Genomic DNA, 7,249 nt, shown 5'->3' with positions numbered 1-7,249 from the left:
AATTAGAGCAAATAATACAATGAGTGCCATATATGAAATTACAAGTTTTCTAGGAGCCACAGTAATAAGGTAAAAAAAACAAAGTAAAATTATTTTTAATAAAATATATGATTTAACCCAATGTATGCAAAATTGGACAATTTAAAATTTAATTATATATAGTTATTAATGAGATAATTTCCATTATTTTATTAAACTAGATCTTCAAAATTTGATGTATATTTACACTTAATAACACATCTGAATTCAAATGCTAAATTTCCAATGGTTAATATGAAACAGTCTTACAAAAACAATAAAGTTTTGTGTTGAATGGAAAACTATGTCACAGTGCTCCCATTTTTAATTTAAATATGCATGAATTAAAATGAAATAACACTGAAATTTTATTTCTGGGGCCCACTAATCCCATTGCAAGCACTCAATAGTTACATGTGGCTCCTGGCTATCCTATTGGACAGTGCAACTCTAGATAAACAGAAAACTAATAAAATTTAAATGAAATATAAAATGAGTTAATGATCCTGTAGCGAAACCAAGACAGTAAGTGTGATGAAAAGTTAATGCTACTCAGATTTAGATTCTGGGATTTCCTACCAGAACAAAAGCAGAGAATGAAAGAACCTGCAGAAATGGAACTTTTCCATTTCTGATCACTTTTTCATTATCTAGCTTGTACCTACGAGGCTTCAATATATCCATCATGTTAATTTGGCTGGTCCTTCTCCCACATGTTTTCTCTGCCCTGGCTAAGGAAAATCTCCCCATATAAATGCAGAGCTGCAGGGATTCAGCTCAGCTTGTGTTAGATCCTCACATTTCATTCTGCTTTACCACAGTATCCTCAGGACAACACTTTTCTGCTTCCAAAGAGCCATAATTATTCTGGCTCACATTACTAGCATCTCCTTCCCTCTGGGTTCAACTGCTGTATAAGCAGCTGCTAGGAAGTACAAAAAGAGTACTATACACTCCAGACCTGTCTTCCACCTCTCTCCAGTTCCTGGCTCAGAACGGTTATATGTGAGAAACTCCGCTTATTCAAAGAGAAACAGGACTGAAAATGATTTCCAGGCCCCTATATCCAACGTTCTTCTCATCCTACTCTCCTGAGTATTAATGAAGAACTGTTTGAAATGTTGTCAAAGGGGAAGACAGGATATTACCTCTAAAAGAGCACCTTATCCGTCAGAGTTTGAAAAAAAAAAATTCAAAGAGTTTCTTAGAACATGGAATCCACATTGTGCAGAGGACATCCACATCCAGATGTAAAGATGGCCCCAAAGGGACATGGGAAGCTCTATTAGGGAACTATTTCCAATTCTTCTTTGGAATCTCTCTCTTTGGAAATGAGAGACTGGCCCCTAGACAATTCCTATTAGTCAGCCAACTGGCACATTTTAAATTTCCTGTTCTATTTATGGACAGTCTAATATCATCATATGTTACAAGGGCTTTCTGTAGGGCATTCTTTTTCTTAATGGACCTCAGGTGCAGAAAGTCGAGTTCACCATTTTCTCCAGTTCGTAATATGTTATCATCATTGGTTCAGGCAATTTCCAAGCTTGTTAATTTTTTAAAAATTGTTTGTTCATTTATCCATCGTTTATTTATGTATATGTGTCTTTTTGAGGTGTTTTTCTTTTTTTTTCTTTTTTTCTTTTTTTTTTTTTTTTAGAGATAAGGTCTCACTCTGTTGCCCAGGCTGGAGTGCAGCAGCCAATCACAGCTCACTGCAGCCTTGAACTCTTGGGCTCAAACGATTCTCCCAGCTCAACCCCTTGAGTCGCTGGGACTATAGGCATGCACCATCACACCTGGCTATTTTTTTTTAAATGTTTTGTAGACAGGGCCTCACTATGATGCCTAGGCTGGTCTCACACTCCTGCACTCAAGTGATCCTTCCATCTTGGCCTCCCAAACTTCTGAAATAAAAGGCATAAGCCTCTATGCCTGGTCTATGTATGTGTGTCTTTTATCTTTTTTTTTCCTTTGATTTCCCTCTTCTACACAGATAACTATTGTATGCTATTTAATATCTTCTCTGTTTTTTTCTGAATTACTACAAGATGTGTTCCTTTTTTGCGCATGTATTTTTAAACTACGTAATTTATGTAGTTCATTTTATTACATATTATTCATTCCATTTCTTAGTGTTTCATTAAGGACTACATGTTGAAGACCCCTCCATGTCAATATGTGTACAACTTATCTGTTGCATAACGTAATAATATAATATAATGTAATGTAACGTAACGTAACGTAACATAACATAATGTAACATAGTGTATCCACCACACTGTAACAATCCACCATCCAGTTAAGGGACAGCCAAACTGCCTCTAATCCCCATCACTATATATAATTCTGCAATGGACTTCCTTCCTCATGCATGCTCCTTTATGTAACTGTGTGAGATTTTCTTTGGGATACTGACGGGGCAGTCTTGGATGTTTGACTCAGCCTTTTCACCATGTTTCTTACTCCAGAGATCAGAGAACCAGTCTTACGGCCTGCAAGCTGTATGGACATCCCAATTAGGTACTCAAGCACTAGGGAAAAAAGCAAAAGGCTGAGCTCATAGATGGACTGAACCTACTGTGAGATACAATACACCTGGTCCCAAATTCCATTTGCCTTTCATCTACTCCCTACTAAAATAGGAATGGGGTTAAGGGCATTCTGGGTGGCCTGGTGGCAGTACCACTTCATACTTTGTATTTATTAGCCCTCAAAAGTTGTGGGTTTTGCCTTTCCCCCAGGGCAGAGTTACCCTGGTAAATGATTCAGTCACTTTTGAGGAAGGATTAGTGGAATATTTATCTTAGACACTTGCAGTGACATTCCAGGCAGCTTCCTAGAAGAAATGGGCTCTAAGTTTGAGAACTGGCTTGGATTGAGAAACTAGGTGAGAGATGCAATTTTTCAATTTAATGGCTGACATCAGCCTTCTGCTCATTTGCTTTTGATGTTTCCAGTTATAAAAGTCAGTCATTCATCTTTCATCTTGTCTCTATGAGCATCATGATTTATTTAAATGAGTGCCATCATCTTTCTCATGGTAAGTGCTGACATCCGGCCTGCATACTCTCTCTGCCAGAGACTCACCGTCTCTGTTTGCATGAGAGAGACTAGTCCCAAGGCAGTGTTTCTGTGCCTAACTCTGACTGTGAGAGTGTGTATTCTGGGTCCTCCCAGGAAATGTGGTCAGGTTTCGGGTTGTTACTCTCATTTTTTCAAAATTCCTAACCTTCTGAGCCTCTTGATCCTACAGAGTACTGTCAAAGCAGCTTCAACATCTCCAACTAATTAACTGCAGGTCTCCAACTAATTAACTGTGGTCTAATTAACTCCAACTAATTAACTGTTTTTCTATGTTCAGATTTTAAGAAGACAATCTAGAAAGTATTAGGCCAAGGTCTAGGCATCCTTGCCAAGATGCTAAAGCAAGAGCAATGTGAGAGTGTCCCTAAGCCGACAAACTCCTACGTGTCTGGCCTTATATTCCACCCACTCTGTATTAGTTTCTTAGGGAGACTGTAACAAAGCACCACAAACTGGATGGCTTAAAACAATAGACATTTATTCTCTGGAGGTTCTGGAGGCTAGATGCCTGAATTCAAGATGTCAGCTGGGCCATGCTGTCTCTGAAGGCTCTAAGGTATGATCCTTGCCTCTTCCTATCTTCTGGTGGTTGTCTGAGGACCCTGAGACCTGTAGACCCATCACTCTAACCTGTGTCTCCATAGTCACATTTCCCTTGTGTGTCTCTGAGTCTCTGAGTCTTCACATAACTTTCTGATAAGGACAATAATCATCACATTTGGGGCCTACCCTAATCCACTACGACATCATCGTGACTTAATTAACATCTGCAAAGTCCCTATTTCCAAATAAGGTCACATGCAAAAGTACCAGGGTTTCAACTTGGAGCATTTTCCAACATCAACAAATTGTTCCACTCTCTGGATGTCAGTGGCATATCTTACAGTTTAACTCAATTCTGACACCAGTAATATCCAGAATTAGCTCAGCCCCCACAAGTTAAGGACTTAGTACTAAAAAGACTGACCTACCTCTGATGCCAATTATAAGTATGGGCCTTCCATACTTCTGACCAACCAGCTATAGGTCGAGGGTTCCCACAACTCCTTCTTCAGGTTTGAGAATTTGCTAGAATTGCTCACAGAATTCCAAGAAACACTTTACTTATGCTTACTGGCTTATTAAAAAAGATACAATTCAGAAACAGCCAGATGGAAGAGATGCACAGGTCAAGGTATTGGGCTGGAGGGTGGGTGGCACAGAGCTTCCATACCCTCACTGGGTATACCAACCCTCCCAACACCACTGTTGTTCACCAACCTAGAGATTCTCTGAATCCTGTCCTCTTCAGTTTTTATCCAGGTTTCATTACATAGGCATTATTGATTAAATCATTGTTTGTTGGTGATCAACTTAACCTTCTATTTTCAGTCTTTCTCCTCTTCCTTAAAAGATCAGAGATGGAGCTAAAAGTTCTAACCTTCTTATCTTATGGTTAGTTCCCCTGGCAACCAGCTCTCTATCTTTAGGGACTTTCCAAAAATCAGCTTATTAACATAAACTCAGGTGTGATTGAAAGGGGCTTGTTATGAATGGCACAAGATTCTCCTTTCACCTTTTATCACTTAAGAAATTCCAATAGTTTTAGGAGCTTTGCCAAGGAATGAGATGAACCAATATATGTTTATTATGAAAAACAATATTCCAGGATTTCAGCATTTCTTTTGGGGGACAAAATTTAACCCACAACACACTGTATCCCAACCCTGGTTTAAAAGCTATGTACTCCTTCATATACTATATATTATATATAAAGGAATATTTATATATTCCTTTGTTGTATGCTGGTACCTAATTGCCATATCCTACAACTCTTTTAGTAAGTATGCTATTTCCTTCCAGTGTAAGAACTATACTTCCCTGCTCAGGCTAGAGTGAGATCTAACTTTAGTTATGTGTCTAGAGATAAGAAGTTGAGACAGAGGTGGAAACTGAGGACAAATATCATTTTGTGAGGCATTCATCCAAGGTGAGATTTTCATTTTTGTTTTTATGAACAAGTCTTAAGAAGGAAGAACAGGTCTTCCTTGTTATTTATCTAGACACCTGCAGTGACATTCCTTGTCTTACCAAGGAAGAACAGGTCACTTCTTTTGTCCTAAAATATTCAGGAAAATCTGGAGTAAAAGAATTTTAAGTACATCTAACCAAATGTCATTGAGAAAAGAAACAAACAAAAACCAACCAACCAACCAACCAAACAAAAATTTTTATCTGAGGAATGCAAGTCCTTTTAAATTATAAGGTTTTAAATGAGACAGCAATCACATCCTACTTCTCCACCGGATCTCTTGAAATTGCTTGCTATTGCCATAAGTAGAAATAAATTAATGTAATAATGCCACATTAACACTATATCACACAGTACAGCTTAGCAATGGATAGCCAATCAATAGTTTGTTATTTTACTGCGATTTCTTAATAAACAATGCAAGAATTCCTCTTCTTTCCCTTTAAAAACTCACTTGTGGCTGGGTGCGGTGGCTCATGCATGTAATCCTAGCACTTTCAGAGGCCGAGGTGGGTGGATCACCTGAGGTCAGGAGTTCAAGACCAGCCTGGCCAACATGGTGAAACGCTGTCTCTACTAAAAATACAAAAATTAGTTAGGTGTGGTGGCACAGGCCTGTAATCTCAGCTACTTGGGAGGCTGAGGCAGGAGAATTACTTGAACCTGGGAGGCAGAGGTTGCACTGGGCCAAGATTGTGCCACTACACTCCAGCCTAGGAGACAGAGCAAGACTCTGTCTTAAAAAAAAAAAACAAAAAACAAACAAAAAAAACCTCTTGTAACTGCTGCTGCTACTCAGTGTTTATTTAGGAAAATTTATATTTAGGTACACAGGATACAATCCTCAAGCTTGACCCAAATAAACTCTCTACTTATATTAATTTTTCCTCAGCTTCTTTTCTTTAGGTTGACATACCCAGTCATTATTTCAGTGTCTCATACCTTCCCTAGTAGGGCCCTGAATTTTAACATAGGAGACCTGTAAAGACTGTGTGAGAAATCTTTTGGTAATTCAGCTCCCTTAACAGTTATAATTGTACCTATTGTTAATAAAATCTCTCAGCTGCAGGAGATGAGAGTGTTTTAAATGCTGTTGTGGAGGCCTTTGGGTTTTCACATGTTCTAAAATAAAAAGTGACTGAAAGAATGTCTGTGAAGTATCATTTGTGTTTATTAGTAAGTCTTCCATTTGCTTGTTTATCTTCTATTTAGTTGTTCCGTTTCTTACTAAAAATTAAGTATGGCTGGGCCTCTTAGCGCATGCCTGTAATCCCAGGACATTGGGAGACCAAAGTGGGCAGGTCCATTGAGCTCACAAGTTTGAGACCATCCTGGGCAACATGGCGAAACCCCATCTCTACAAAAAAATACAAAAATTAGCCAGGCCTGTGGTGCATGCCTGTAGTCCCAGCTACTTGGGATGTGTGTGTGTGTGTGTGTGTGTGTGTGTGTGTGTATATGTGTGTGTATATGTATATATATATATAAAAATATAAAGTATGATGACATTGATGATTATTAAACTTTCTATTTTCTCCCTCAGTTTTGTCAGTTTTTGGCTCAAATATTTTAGGACTCTGTTACTGTGTTTATACATGTTTATAATTGTTAACTTTTTCGTTTTAAAGTCTATTTTTTCTGATATAACGACTTGAGCTTTCTTATAAATGCTGTTTGCGTAACAGATTTGTAATCATCCAACAGGTTGTTCCTCCCTGCTTCACAAAGTCAATCCACTGAGACCATGGCATTGCAGTAGAGAAAGAGTTTAACTGATGCAAGGCTGGCCCACGTGGAAGAACTGGAATTATAACTCAAATCGGTGTCCCTAATGGCTCAGAGGCTAGGGTTTTTATGGGCAATTTGGTGAGCAGGGAACTGGGGAATGGGAATTGCTGATTGGTTGGTGATACAATCACAGGAGGGTAAAAAATGGTCCTAATGCACTGAGTCTCCTTCTGGGTGGGCCACAGGATCCACTGAGTCATGAGTCACAAGTCCAGATGGGATCAGTCTGAAAAACATCTAACCATAACCAGTATTAGGTTCCACAATGAAGATGTTATTTATAAGAGCAATTGAGAAGGTCACAAGTCTTGTGACCTCTGGCCGCATAACTCCTGAACAGTGAGG

This window comes from Mandrillus leucophaeus, unplaced genomic scaffold, assembly GCF_000951045.1.
Source record: "Mandrillus leucophaeus isolate KB7577 unplaced genomic scaffold, Mleu.le_1.0 Scaffold133, whole genome shotgun sequence".
NCBI classification, from domain to species: domain Eukaryota; kingdom Metazoa; phylum Chordata; class Mammalia; order Primates; family Cercopithecidae; genus Mandrillus; species Mandrillus leucophaeus.
Note: the sequence above shows the minus strand (reverse complement) of the source record.